General features: G+C 43.3%; 1 protein-coding gene across 1 annotated transcript in view; it reads right to left on the bottom strand.

Moving 5' to 3' along the window:
• il1rapl2 (interleukin 1 receptor accessory protein-like 2) overlaps window positions 1–14,762 on the bottom strand; it is a 323,388-nt gene that overhangs the window by 292,103 nt on the left and 16,523 nt on the right. Inside the window, exon 3 of the mRNA XM_035407898.1 lies at window positions 4,198–4,391. The gene's annotated coding sequence lies outside the window, so the exon portion shown is untranslated. The remainder of the gene's footprint in view (window positions 1–4,197; window positions 4,392–14,762) is intronic.

The following is a 14,762-nucleotide window of genomic DNA, read 5'->3' as shown; positions in this document are numbered from 1 at the left end:
GTAAATTCTTGCTTTTAGTAGCTGTTACCATATCATGCGACAGTACTGTGCATAGTAAGCTGTCGTGTATTGTTTTTACAAAACACCGAGTCCAAGCTGTTACATTTTTAGTCAGATCCTGAATTCAGCACAAAACGCAGCTGAATACCAAATGGAACACAGAATCCCATTAAAAACTGACATTATTTCCAAAAATGAATCTGCAATCTGTACTACAATTTTGGTCTCTGCCCCTCTCTTCCCCTCTCTCTCTCTCATTTTTAGCCATAGCAATCATTATGAAATCCATCAGAAGATTGGAAGTTCATACTAATGGAATATTGCTGTGGTCTCTTTAATTTCTCTTTTTAAACTACTTCTGACAGTACCATTTGTCTTAGATATGTTTCAGGCAGGTAATCAAAGGATATGTTCTCAAGCACATCAAATACCATGTCAGGTGAACTTTACTTTTTCGTTGACAGTGAATGAAAGGCAAACGTAGTAGTGCCTTTCTTATGCCAGTTAACTAGCCAATTAAATTAATTCCACTGGCAGTATGGAAAATCCGCTAGAATGAATCAAGAACACAACGAGAAGCTTCTAATAATAAAAAATCTATTCCACCCGTCACAGCTAAACCAGAGACAGCTGACAAACTATGGCAGATTAAAACATTTTTACACTTCCCTAATCCTATCCTGCTACTCAAATTTCCCACAGTACATTAGCTACCAGGTAAGCTACGCTAACCTACTCACAAGATTTGCTCCAGTCAATAGAACAGTTGCTGAACGCAAAAAAGCAACAAAAAGTTTTTAGTGTGGGGCTGACTCCCGCACTTACTAGCCCAATCTCGAGTCATTTCTCTCCTGTTAACCTTCTCACACATTTTTTACTCCCCCTCAGTGGGATCATAGTACTTTTTTCCCTTAAACGTAGACTGATCCAAGAATATCAAAAGCAATTGTCTGTAGTCCATACATCTTTTGTGTCTAGGTATAGATTAGCTTCATTTAGCCTAATTTTATCATCTCATCCCCATTCTACCTAAATAAGTCACTATTTTCTTTTTAAATGGAGAAGTGTCTCCATGTCACCCTCCCTGTTATTTAGTCATAGAGGTCCCTTTTATTTATAGGCTGAGACTAAAAACATGAAGTAAATTAAAACTGAGAGCTTTCCACACAATTTGGTTCAGCTAAAAGAAAGATGCTAAATGAACCCATTCGTGACCAGCAGGCTCCCGCTCTCTCTGCTCGACAGGAGGAGGGCGCCGCGCACCTCCAGGAGGAGTCTTTCCAGTGCGGCCGGTGGCTTTTTCTGAATGGGGAAATGGAGGTAAAATATCGGCTGGGGGGTTGCCGAACGGGGGGGGGGGGGGGTCGCTTAAGCTACTACTGAGCACTCCGTGAAAGACAGCCGTGCAGGGCCCTGAGGACGATGTGGGGCAGAGAACTGGAGACGCCCCCCCCCCCACCCCCACCCCCCCACTCCACAGAGAGCTCGAGAGGGCGATTGGAAGGGGACAGGACCCCCCCCCCCAGCCACCTGTTCGCCCTTGGCGTTGAGGCGCCTGAGCACATTTTTAACAGACGCGGGGGGCCAGAGTCCATACTCACAGCAGGATGCCAGCACGCATTCACAGATCTGGGCGAACGCTGAATTACAGGGTTGACTTGGCTGGTTTTGCTGGGGTTAGGCCATAAAACCAGATTTTCACTGGTGAAAAAAAAAAAATAAAAATAAAAAAAGAATCCCACAAAAACAACGTGGCTTTGTAATATTGATATTGAATCTGAGGTTTTCTCTCAGGAGGTCTGACTCTAAGGCTATTCACGCATTGGTGCCAGGGGGATATCTCAAGGTGTTTCAGGTAATTTGGTCACATTTCAAGCAGGGAATACCACCAACAAATTAAAACAGAGTAGGTATCTGTCTCAGCAATTAAAGAAACGTGCCATAACCAAGGCATAAGAGGACTGTGAGGCCTTGTTATTGCAGTGCATTTATTCTACGCACAGCATCATATCAGTATGAGTGGTGTGTTTGTCCTGTGATGGACTGGCAACCTGTCCAGGGTGTATTTCTGCCTTTCGCCCAATGCATGCTGGGATAAAATTCAGCACCCCCCGTGACCAGGAAAAAGCAGGCTAGATAATGAATGGATGGAAGGATGGATGTATCACTAATGTTATTAGGTGACATTAGGTTTTTCTTTCACAGAACTTGTATAGCTTTTATTTACTATATACCGACACACAAAGAAAGAGAAAGTACCTCTGGGGTAGCCAGTTCTGTCAGAATATCACAAACCGCTTCCAAACACTCATACCTAGCTGCAGACCAGAGCTGAGTTCAGCAAGCTTAGACATACCCACTATCAACAAAATGAACAGACTCCACATCCACAGCGAATTACTTTCTTACCGTACATATACAGTTTGTATTACTTATGGCGACTGCATGCAGTTGGTACCAAGTGACTGTGATTAATATTTCATTTTCTGCACTTGAAAAAATCCCCCATTTAAAGGTCTATTGCTGATCTGCATTGCTGTAGAGTGTTTAGGAAGCCATTTATAACCATGAGTCATACTAGCCTATCGTTGCCATTACTGTCCACTTAGTAGCCAGTGGAATTTTTCTCTCTTAGACCTCTTACGGCTAATTATTTATACACTGCCCTATCTGAGTTTCTCCTCCCGAATCCTCTAATGCTTTGTTAAGCCGCTCTGGGTGAGTGTGTCTGGCAAGCAAACAAAGGTAGGAAAATGTTGACGGTGGTTGTTTACACGAACGAGCTCTGTCGCGCGGCCAGGTCGAACCTGCGGCTCCTCGTTACGTCTGCGTGGGCGGTCCCTTGTGTGTGAATAGTTGTGTTTATTCTGACACCTCTGCCAGGCGCCGTCAGCTTAGCGCCGAGGCTGTAGCCGCGGTGAATGGGAAGCGTCTGCACTGTCGCTAGCGCCGTTAGCTTAGCGTAGCGGCTGCGGCCGCGGTGAATGGGAAGCGTCTGCGCTGTCGCTAGCGGCGTTAGCTTAGCGTCGCGGCTGCAGCCGCGGTGAATGGGAAGCGTCTGCGCTGTCGCCAGCACCTCCGCACCGTTTCTATTAGCGGTTCAGCCGAAGTGAGTGAACTGGCGGGACCCCGTCAAAAAAAACAGGTTTCATTCGGAGAGACACCTGACGAGGCCCGCAAAATTGCAGCTGACGGGGTCTCTGTGCGAAGCGTTCGCTGTTCACATCCCAGAGGAAAGTTCACGGGAACCAAGGTACAATAAACATGCGGCAGCCAAGATGTTTCCTCAAGCTGTGTTATGCATTTCCCACTGACGCAGTGACCTAAGATTGCCTTTCTGAATGTATATTATCACAGCTGCTATTCAGATGCACAAGCGTGCAGGTCTAACATTAACTTTTCTGATATTCTGACTGAGCAATGCATAGTATTACAATGTGTGCAGAGACACAATGTCCCATAATATGGTGGGTTTCTTTGCTGTAATGTTATCCTTGTTTTTTTGGCTGCATCTGTTTTTTTTCCCCCCCTGTGTCACCTTCACACATAAGCAAATAATCCATACATGTTTAATCACTATTTCATTCAATAAGCATTCCCTTGTACCAAATCTCACAAGCGCTATAAGAAGGTAAAAATACCATGTATGGAAATAAGAGTGTTCCTTCCAAAGGCCAGAGGATGGTGATCAGCACAGGGACACTATAGTGAGGTGAAACAGAACTGCTTTCTGTTGGAGGAGATTTGTTCAGTGAGGCAATCAGGGGCAGCACTAGGGATTTTAGCCCCCATGAAAAGCTCTCAAACCGGGCCCCACCACCCCAGAAAACCCAATGTTCCTCGAGTATATACCATGGAACAGTGTAGCACAGGAGCCCTGTACACTTCCAGTATCAACACTTGTCCTTGCATAGCCTCTCAATTGCATGCCCACTTCTGCTTGTGATCTGTCATTGATTAGTTTTGTACTGCAGGCCCAACTCCACTGGTCTCCTGCTTAGACGACTGCATCACAGGGTGAAATGAAGCTGTCCACTTGAAACGCACGTGTACACACACAGACACACGCACGCATGCACGCACAAACACAGACACACGCATGCACGCACACACTTGCATGCACTCACGCACGCACAAACACAGACACACGTTCGCACTAACACACACACACACACAATTGTGAGGGTGGAATATTACCTTTTTTTCCCCTCTCTCCTGTCCTCTTTATTCAGTCCCTGGTCCTGCTCAGTCTCCATCTGCGCCAGTCTGAAGCTTAATTCACCGGGCACACCGGGTACAGGAGGTTATGGGTTCAAGCCCGGTCGCTTTCATGTCCACTCCATGTTCATGTTCACGTGGGTAACCTCCAGGTACTCCGGTTTCCTCCCACACTGAAAAAGATGCATGTCAGGTTAGGCCAAACATATACACTACATGGTCAGAAGTATGTCTACGCCTGACATCCAACATCTCACGTGTTCTGTCACTTTAACATCCGACATCTCAAAATTAAGGTCGTTAATATGGAGTTGGTCCACCCCTTTGCTGCGATAGCAACCTCCACTCTTCTGGTGGGGAAGCACAGAATCATCTAGATTTGGGATTGTAAGCTGTAGCATTAAGATTTGCCTTCACTGAAACTAAGGGACCTAGGCCAAACCATAAAAAACAGCCCCAGATCAAGGGGTGTCCAGATACTTTTGGCCATGTAGTGTATCTATCTATCTATATATCTGTCAATCTAATTCCCTAGCAGGAAACCTGGCTGAAGAGTCAACAGTACATGTACCATACCAACTTTGCACCGCTTCATTCAGTGAAGATGTCCCTGGGACTGTGGGCGAAATGGAAATTAAACTTGTGAAAGTGGGCACATTTTAATCACCGCCATTGTACCTTTCAGCTTGATTTACTAAATAATGAAAATATTATGGACCGTTAAAGGGCAATTAGATTTTATGAAACAATAAAAAACCCAGGGAAATTGCCTGGTTTGGACAGGCCGAGCATTTATAAATCCACTTTCTAGGGCCACTGACATGTGTGTGGTCTAAATGCCCCGCACATTTTCTCTGGAGTACACCGTCATACACTTTTCAAATGTCAAATTAATTAAATCTCCAAGAAACTGATCATCAATGAAAACACATGGTTTCAGAGTGGCCAGAGTTGACCTTTAAAGTACTTCTACGGTGTTCTTTTTTACTGTGTATATTTATTTACTAAAAACCATTTGAATTATTCAGTTTCAAACTTGGCACACAGACAGACTGAATCGTATATTGTATCTGTACAGAAAGTGTGTGGACAAATGACCCAACATTTCCCATGTTTGCACATTATACTGCAGTACTATACTGAATACTCGCCTTCTACAACAAAGTCTAGTTCCCTAGCTCATAGATGTGTACCAGGTTTTGTGCAAATTGGCCAAGCCACTGAGATTTAACCGTTATAAGAAACCAATGTTCCGAGAAGGCAGAATATTCCAGCATGGCACATCTGAACAATGCCAATTCATTAAAAAAAAAAAAACGTGTGGCACGTCCAAGAGCATATCTGCAAGCCGTATGGTTGATCCATTAAGAATTTACTTATTGGTAGCTATAGTGGATTTGGGGAGCCGGTTATGTGACCTGTGGGTAAGTATTGGGCTTGGAGCCCCTAGCAACCTGCCAAATTTAGCAAGTTTATTTTAAAAACTGCCTGGGCTAACGGTCGATTTTGCCAAAAGAGGAAACAATCTGGATTACAATACAGTGCCTTCAGTACTTGCGCCCATAAAAGCAATAAAGGAGTTTACTCTGCTCCAAGGTTCAGCTAACTCTCATTCAGTGTTAACATGAACACTGAAGCAGTCCGTCATCTTGCTTGCATGGACACCAGTCCTTTTCACCAGTTGGAGACATGCGGCTCAATTAACGCAGGAAAGGTACGCCGTTTGCAGAGTTTTTTTTCCAGTCCCAATTACAAACATTTACGCGTCGATTTTTCTACAAATTGTCACCAGGACGAAATTCAGCGAAGAACACTTGATGACCTCTCTTAATGCACAGGCCCACTCCTCTCAGTTATGGAGCGTACGTCACTGTTCTCGGGACACAGAGAGTCTCTGAGTGCAGCTGTTTGGAGATGCTTCAGCTGGGCTTCCTCCATGTGTCCCGACTCTGGGCCTCATGTGTGTACTGGGCAGAGCTGGTGTGACCTACTTCTCATCTCAGCCCAAGCTGGACGCTGCCCGGACGGTTAGGGCTAATGGCAGAAGCCAACGCAAAAAAACAAAACGAGCAGAAGTTCCACTGCCACATCTCATCCAGTTGAGGTGGAGGAAATTAACTTTCACATCAGGATTTGTTGGCCTGAGGTGTGTAAAACCATGTCCACACACAGCTCCTGGCATCTCAAGATACAGAGAATGTCTTAAGCTGCAAAATCAAAATGACTGTTGCAAACTTCAACTCAAGAGACTAAGTGAAATGGTAAATATAGTCAAAGCTCATTTGGGTAGCAAGTGCTAGCTCCTGGAAATGTAAAGTGGCATGTGCATGTACACATGCATGCATGCATATACTGACCATTGAAATTATAGTTTACTGCACTTGGCAAGAGGAACACATGCAAAAACTTTATGCTCAGATTCGCATAGCTTTGAAAGGTTTTAGTGTTTTGTAATCTATTTGTCTTTTCTTTTTCATTTACAAAACTGACAGTTTTTGGCACCATAAAACACGGAGTTTCAAAGCCAGTAGTTTTGAAGTGAGCCTTCCTTTCTAAAAGGAGAGTATCACCTCGAAACCTTCCTTACATAAGATCAATAAAACTGACCTCGAAGGAGCTTAAAAGCAAGGAATTCAGGGTACCCACTTCTTTCAATCAACCACCAAAGAGATGGAGGGAGCAAACACAGACTCCCATGATCCTCCTGAAACTCAGAAAACACTTCACACCCACAGTCAGCCATGAGGGCTGTAATAACGGAAGTTCACATTCTGAATATTCGAAAACACGAGCAAATGCCCGAGCAGGGCTGGCTCGATCCAGCAAGTGACGCAAGCGGCTGCTTAGCCTTGGAGTTCATTTTCCTGTTCTTACGAACGGCCTTGAAAAGCTGGCACGACATCTTAAGGATTGGTAACTCATCCTTTCGCTTATCGTCGAGCAAAAGTCCACAAAAGTTTCAATTTCTGCATATCGCATTGCTTTCGGCATGGGCCAGAGAAAGCCTTCGGAAAACAGGGACAGTGCTGAGCCTTTGACACGTTAGCAAACAATTCATAATTCCGTTAATGCATGCTGTGCGACCCCGCACGGAACGCTGGACTCAAACCTTCAAAGGCAACGAGAGGGGCTTCCACACGCCAAGCACGTGTTCTGCAGGGGACAACAAAAAACAAAAAAAAAGTCCAGCTCAATGGCTTCACGTGTCCGACTCCGTCTACTGCTGTCTTGCTGACTTCTGGTCTATTACGTGCAGTTTGCAAACTGTCAGGGCGGCTCACGTTGAATGACAGTCAGGCTGATAAGCATCATGGTTTATCCTCCTCATTTTTGTATCCGCGCAGCACTTAATTGGAAGATTGGCATGCGTGCACTGATTGCATGCGTACTCAGCAATCTACTGCAAAAGCAGATACATGCAAACATGCACAACATTTTATTTTACCCTAGAGGCATCATCACTTCATTTTTTTTCTTTTAAAAATGAATGGGGGCGGGGTTTCTTCTTTCAGTACGCTTACAAATTTAGTATACATATCTCCTAAATATTGTATATTTTTGTACTCGGTTAAGTTTCTTTGAAAAGGCGACGCTTGCAGCTGTCCGGAAGATTCATTGCATCCGGTAATAAACGCCATCATCTCCTTACAGCTCGGTGAAGTTAGGTCGACGCAGCCGCTTCTGGGCTCTGTAAATAACCCACTCTGTCTTTGTGGCTGCCAGTTTCTCGTTGTCTGTTGCACACACATAATCAGCAGCTGTCTCCAAATAATACGTTTTTGTAAAATCGGTCATAGTAAGGGGTCTCGTAACCTAAAGGTCTCAGGTTCGATTCCCTGGTAAGACACTGCCGTTGTACCCTTGAGCAAGGTACTGAACCTGCATTGCTTCAGTATATATCCAGCTGTATAAGTGGATGCAATGTAAATGCTATGTTAAAAAGTAGTGCACGTCGCTCTAGATAAGAGCATCTGCTAATTATGCCTGTAATGCAATTTTATGTCCAGAGGAAAATGAAGTTTTGAAATATATCAGTTGTTCTGAGAAATATTCTGAAGCTGGGTCTGATATCCCAACAACACGTTTGTGGGAACAGGATGGTCAAATGTGCGGCTCTTAGACTGTTTTATGTTCCCCTCGGGCGCTGAACACACTTTTACTCTTTTACACACGCTTTTACTTTAGAGCACTGGCAGGAGGAAGTTCTTTGTCTGATGTTCAGTGCTTGGTGGATTGTTAATAAATTGAACCAAAGAGATAAAAAAAAATAAATTAAAAAAAACGGTTGGGCAGAGGCTGGAAATGTGCTTGTGGTGTCAATAAAGTTATACGCTGTGTAAAGACACCTGAGCCAATAGGCTGCACCCAGGGGCCCTGGAGCTGTCTCTACAGTCTGCCAGTCAGGCAAAATAATCATATCTCCCATACACAATAGATCTCACACTGCATACATATGGAATATCCTAGATACAGATAAAGGGACACCATTTAATCCATTCCTATCAGCTTTTTTTTTCTTTTTTAAACAGAGTCTTGTATTCATGGGAAATATTCAGTGTCGCGTGTGATTTATTCTCACTGAAGCCCAGGAGATTCGCCATTATGATCAAAACATTCCTTTCCCACTGCTCCGTGTTCGCAGTAACGACGCAGAAAAATAGCGATGTCGAAACATTCGCAGATAAATCACTTTCTGGCGCGCTGGATTCCCGGGCATCTCATTCTCCCTACGTCGGTGACAACCTCCGCCTCTTCCGTATGCGACGCGAAACGCGCGAAACGCATTGTTTTGCCGAAGCAGCCTTCAGGGCTTCGCGATTTCTGTTCGGAGAGGTTTGAGTGGTTTCGAAAGGATTCCCGGAGTTATTTATGAACACATCAAATGTAAGGAGACCTCATTTGCAAGTGCCAGTAATTCACGGTTTCATATGACATAAGACTGATGAACAGCTGGTGTCAACTATAAATACACTGTTGGCGCTGTGCGCACGGATACGGGCAGCGCATCACAATGAGCGTTTGGTGGTGGATCTCTGCACTCATCTTCACCACAGAAGTGGCTGCTCTTCAATATGAGCAGGCCGCATATGCACTCCACCTCCCCATGCCTGTGAAAGTTCCTTATAAAAAAAATAAACATATCAAATCACCTTTAAAGTGTCAAGTCATCATTTTTTCATCTTAACAAAAATAACATATTTGATACCGTTGTAGCAATTTTCGATTCAAAGCGACTGCGTTCGTAAATTGCTCCTCTGTATGCAGTTTTCCACAGGTCACGTAGTCAAATTTGACAATGCACTCTCAGAACGTAGCATGACGAATGCGAAAGAGCAAATGTCCAAAACACAAAAAAGCTTCTTTAAAATCGGGTTTAATATCAGGGTAATATTACCCTGTCAGACTACACTGTTAGTTGTCACTCGGTGGTCTTCTCTCTCAAATATAAGCTACCGCTGGATTATCCCCTAAGAGAAATAAGCACGTGCTCCTAGCAATAGCATCTTTTTGAATGGAACTCGGCTATTTGGAGTATGAGAAGAAGCCTTTGTGACCACCAGTCACCACGGAGGTCACCAAATCCACCAAAACTGAAAAATTGAGGACATACGGATATATTAATGTGCATTATAAATGTGTTTTCTGCAGTGCACATACATATTTTATTACGGCTACTCGTAGCACCTAGGATTGCCAAAGGCCTTTTGTCTGACAAGGACGCCAGTGAGTCATGCTCTTTGACATAATGCACCATTGGCATTTTTTAATTTCTTATTCTTTGACATGATGGTTTCCGATTACCCCCACATGCTCATAGCAATAATCTATATTCACAGCCTTCATCCACTGGCCATATTCCTTTTCGTTTTCCATCCATTCATTTTAATTTGCATACATAATTGTGCTCTAATATATAATATTTCTTTTCATATCTCATTATACACCTAGTTTAATTTAATTACACATAAATCAATTGCCTCCACCTTCACTAATTACACTCATTAAATACTGCATGTCTGAGAAAGTAATTGCCTTACCAATTACTGAAATGTTTTTTTGTATTTTTAGTTCATTACAGTACCTTAGACATACATTTATTAAACAGAAACACACACAGGCACGTGGACACACACATACACGCACACACACGCATTCGCACATGCACGCACACACACGCATGCACATGTGCACGCACGCACACACTCGCACACATTCGCACATGCACGCACATACACACGCATGCGCACACACATGCACACACGTGCACGCACGCACACGCACGCACACACTCGCACACACATGCACAAACGCATGTACACACAAACCATTTATTAATATATTACCGTGCCAGCATGCACCACTGTGCCCACACACCTTTGACATGGCGATAAACCAATCCATTAATAAAAATGTTCTTTTAGTGCGAGAGTGTGTGTTTCTGTCTCTCGCTGTGTGCGTGCGTGCGTGTGCATGCATGTATGCGTGCGTACATGAGTGTGTGTGTGTGTGTGCGTGCGAGTCTGCGTGTGCGCTAGCATGTGCGTGCTTGTGGAGAGAAAGATTTAAGCGTGACAATCTGTTTTAATTAGCTGTAATTTTCCAACTGTCCATCTTAAACCTGAAAAATTATTCCCTGGATTGTACCACAGCAAATAACAGTAATCCACATGTGCAGAAATGTGTGTGCAATGCATGCATACGTGTATACGTGTGCGCATGTGTGGCCTGTCTATTTATGCCTGAGATCATGTGCGTATATGTATATAGCATGCTAATACATCCATCAGGAGAAACTATTCTATCCATTTAGGTCATTGAATAGCCCATCCCCATGGGTCAAAACTACATTTGACAATTACAGAGGATAAACTCATACGTGCTTGTGGCTCGAGATATAGGATTTCACAGCAGGTAAACTGGTTAGCTCAGCTAAAATTGTCCCTGTGGGGATAATACTGAAGTGAACTGAAAAACATTATCCCCAGATTGATGCAAGTCATTCTACCTCTCCTATATATTATTTGCATATGTAGTAGTCCTTACTGTGAATTTTCTTTATTTCTGCCAAGATCCCACTGGATTAATGAACCAAGCACTTACTGGCATGTCCAAATATCAGTAGGTCTTGACCAATATTTCGATTATTCTTACCTTTGGTTTTTCTTAACAGACCACTAAGAGTGGGTGGCTTAGTGATAATTGCATTGAATCAAAGTTCAAATTCTCTCATCTTTTCATGGTCACTGTGCAGATTATTGAATTACTTCACTAATGTACTTCACACTGCAAAGGTCTCAACACAAAATGAAGAATCCTTGTTAAAATGAAATATGAAAGTATAGCATTATAGTCTAAAATGCAAAAACTTGAGTTAAAATTCACGTTTTAATGCAGAAAGAACTGATGGGTATGTAAACACATGTATTTAAATATTTCAGAAAACAATGAGACTGAAACATTCCACTAGATAATATTTTTGTCTCCATTTTTTTTTTCAGTCATCCCACAGCTTGAAGGCAGTAGAGCCTTCGTTCAGAAATACATAAGGTTTACTCCAGGTATGCTTATAGGTTAATTTAATTGTTACACTTAAGAGTGTAGTCAGTACAAGGGCACCGTGAGAAATATTAAGAAAACTGGAGAAAGAGAGAGTACGTTGTTGATAGGAGAGTCACATAATCTTCACAAAAATGAACACTGACATCATAAAGACAACATAAAGAAGTTTATTTTTACATTTGGATCTGAGTGTTCTGATGAATAAATGTGTGAAAGTATGCATAAAGGAATATAGAATGTGTGAAATGCAAGCCAAAAATAAAAAAGAACCCTTCATTTACACAAATATACATTAAATTTACTTACAAAAAACAGATATTCAAACCACATTTAGGACTGGACAGTAAAAATCTACACTACAGCTACATGTCATCTTAGTCCAACTCATTTGTCACTACTTTTAATTTAATACTGGCGTTATAAATGGGGTCGTGATTGACCTTAATTAAGTTTGTCAGAAACGGAATCCCTGCCTGAACTAATTGCCATCTTCCCTATTAATTCATGCCCATCATGCACTTCAAGGGTATTCCACCTTCGGGGCGAGAGCCGCGAGCCGGAGGAAGTGATTTACGACCCATAGCGGCGACCGTCTTCGGAACCTCGGCTCGTTTGAACGCGCTTGCACATCGGCGAGAGCGCGATAAGCGGCAGCAGAGTCCTCAACCCGAGCTCCCACCCATTTAATAGACGGCCTGGGTCTCCGTAATAAGAAATGAAGACATTTCCTTTATAAAAAAATTTTTTTGTTTAAAAAAGCAGCGTTCAGCAAACTAGAACTTACTTCCACTTGTCGAGTCAGGCGGCGCCACGCGTCGGGAAACGAGCGCGGCGTGGAGCGCGGCGTCGGGCTCCAGATTGGCCCAGCAGCTGCGACACGTCTCGCTGTGTCGGCGCGGCGCGGCACGGCAATTAGGGGGGAGCGCCATCGCACCCGGGTGCATAATCAGGGACGAGAGCGATGACACGCGCTGAGAGGGGCCTCCTATTGTGCCCCTTCTCTTCCGCCGTCAGGCGGCGCGAGGCACGCGCTAATTAAGAGGCGCTGCTCGCGCCGCCGCCGCGTTCGCGTTGACAGCTAACGCGTCCGCGCTGTCCCCCTCTCGCGACGCCTGGCGACGCCCCCCCCCCCCGGCCCCCCGCCCTGCTCTTTTGTTTTTCGGGCGGGAGGAGAGGCGGGCTGCAGATCGGCTAGGTGCGATAGCAGCGGCGGCTTTTGGTGTCAGGGGGGCCTGCTTTCTTCTCTCTGTGTGTGTGTGTGAATGAGTGAGTGAGAGAGAGATTGTGTGTGTGAGAGAGAGAGAGAGTGTGTGTGTGTGAATGTAAGAGAGAGTGTGAGTGTGTGAAAGAGAGAGTGTGCGTGTGTACTTTGTGTTGGCATGCATCTTTGTGTCTATGCATGTACATATGCACATTCTTGTGCTTTTTTTGTGCACACACACACTTTTCTGGTATGTGTGTGCATGAGTGAGCGTGCATATGGGAGCATGTGCTTCTCTATATATGTGTGTGTGTGTGTGTGCGTGTTTGTGGGAGTGTGTTTGTGTGTGTGTACGTTCTCTTGGCATGCATCTGTGTGTCTGTGAATGTGCCCATATAGGGTGTGTACATGTGCGTGCGTGCGTGGGTGTGTTTGAGTGAGTGAGTGAGCAAGCAAGAAAGACAGAGAGAGAGAGAGAGGGAGAGAGAGCGGCCGATTACAGCTGTCATTAAAGTGTCCATCATGTCTCAGGTGAGGTGCTCTTGGTGATGGCTAGGTTTCACCCCCTTTTTATATAAAGTGTATAAAGACATGGCCTGCAATGCTCTGGCCAGGTAGGTGAGTCACACATTAAATCCCTGAAACCCTTTTCTGGGTCAGTTAAAGCTTCTATTCAACTTATCAAGCCTACCTCTACGTCCATGCATTGGTCAAAGGTCTTATATACCCATTTCCTTTAAGGAACCCTCTCTGCTGTACTATTTTTTATTATTATATTCACACATTATCTTGAATAATGCCTTGAAAAAAGTACAATTTATGAATTAGTCACGCTTTTCACTGTGCATTCTATAGCACAAAGAAAATATCAAATTCATTGTTTCCCAATTTTGCTAGGTTAGAATGATACTTCACAAAAAAAGTTCTTCACTTATTTGTGGCATTACCAAGTAGCTCTGTGCATTATGTTATTCAGTATAATGTTGGATAACGTAGCATATCTTCTTCCAACCACAATACATAATGTAAAGCAACTAGATTTCTGACTGTAATCTATGATTTGCAATTATAAATCTGACTGATACACACAATATAGCAGACATATGAATGACTATTAAATGAATTTCCTTAACAGTGATGTCATAGGCTTTTCAACTTTTCAATTTTTGATGCAGTGAACATACACATGTAGGCTACGTATATAGCAGTTAATTTATAAATGATACATTATAGCAGCTTTACGGGTTACGTTTTGACTGACGCTATTGCCAACATCACCTGAACAAAACAAAAACAGGCTACTTTTACTTTTGAAACATTATCCCAACTGTAATTCCTCAACATAGTATTCAACCGAGGCCAAGCTCCGCCCTTTAAATTAACAAAACCTGTGTGCTCACTGAAAAAAAAAAAATTCCTGACCTTATTGAAATAGCAGGCAGGGTTCAAATAAAAATGTAGCCCGGATTGTCTTTGGGTTTTATTAACTTGTAACAGAAGAAAAGACACCCATTCACTACAGATTGTCTCCTAATTGTATTTCCTTTGCACAACAAAGCACTGCTGAGATACTATTCTTTAAACTTTCCACACACTATATCAGAGACCACAGACAACTGTCAAGATTAAGAAAACGTGAAATAAAAATCAAATAACATCAATGAACATCATATCAGCCCTGAGGTGGATTCCTTCCGAACGTGCAACCTGGGAGCTTATTAAGTTCCATTTTTCAAGTTAATTAATTTTCAGTTAAGAAATCTGCAGCTACATTTTCATTTTA

The sequence above is a fragment of the Anguilla anguilla genome, chromosome 3 (genome assembly GCF_013347855.1).
Source record: "Anguilla anguilla isolate fAngAng1 chromosome 3, fAngAng1.pri, whole genome shotgun sequence".
NCBI lineage: Eukaryota > Metazoa > Chordata > Actinopteri > Anguilliformes > Anguillidae > Anguilla > Anguilla anguilla.
This window is presented reverse-complemented; position numbering and strand designations above follow the sequence as displayed.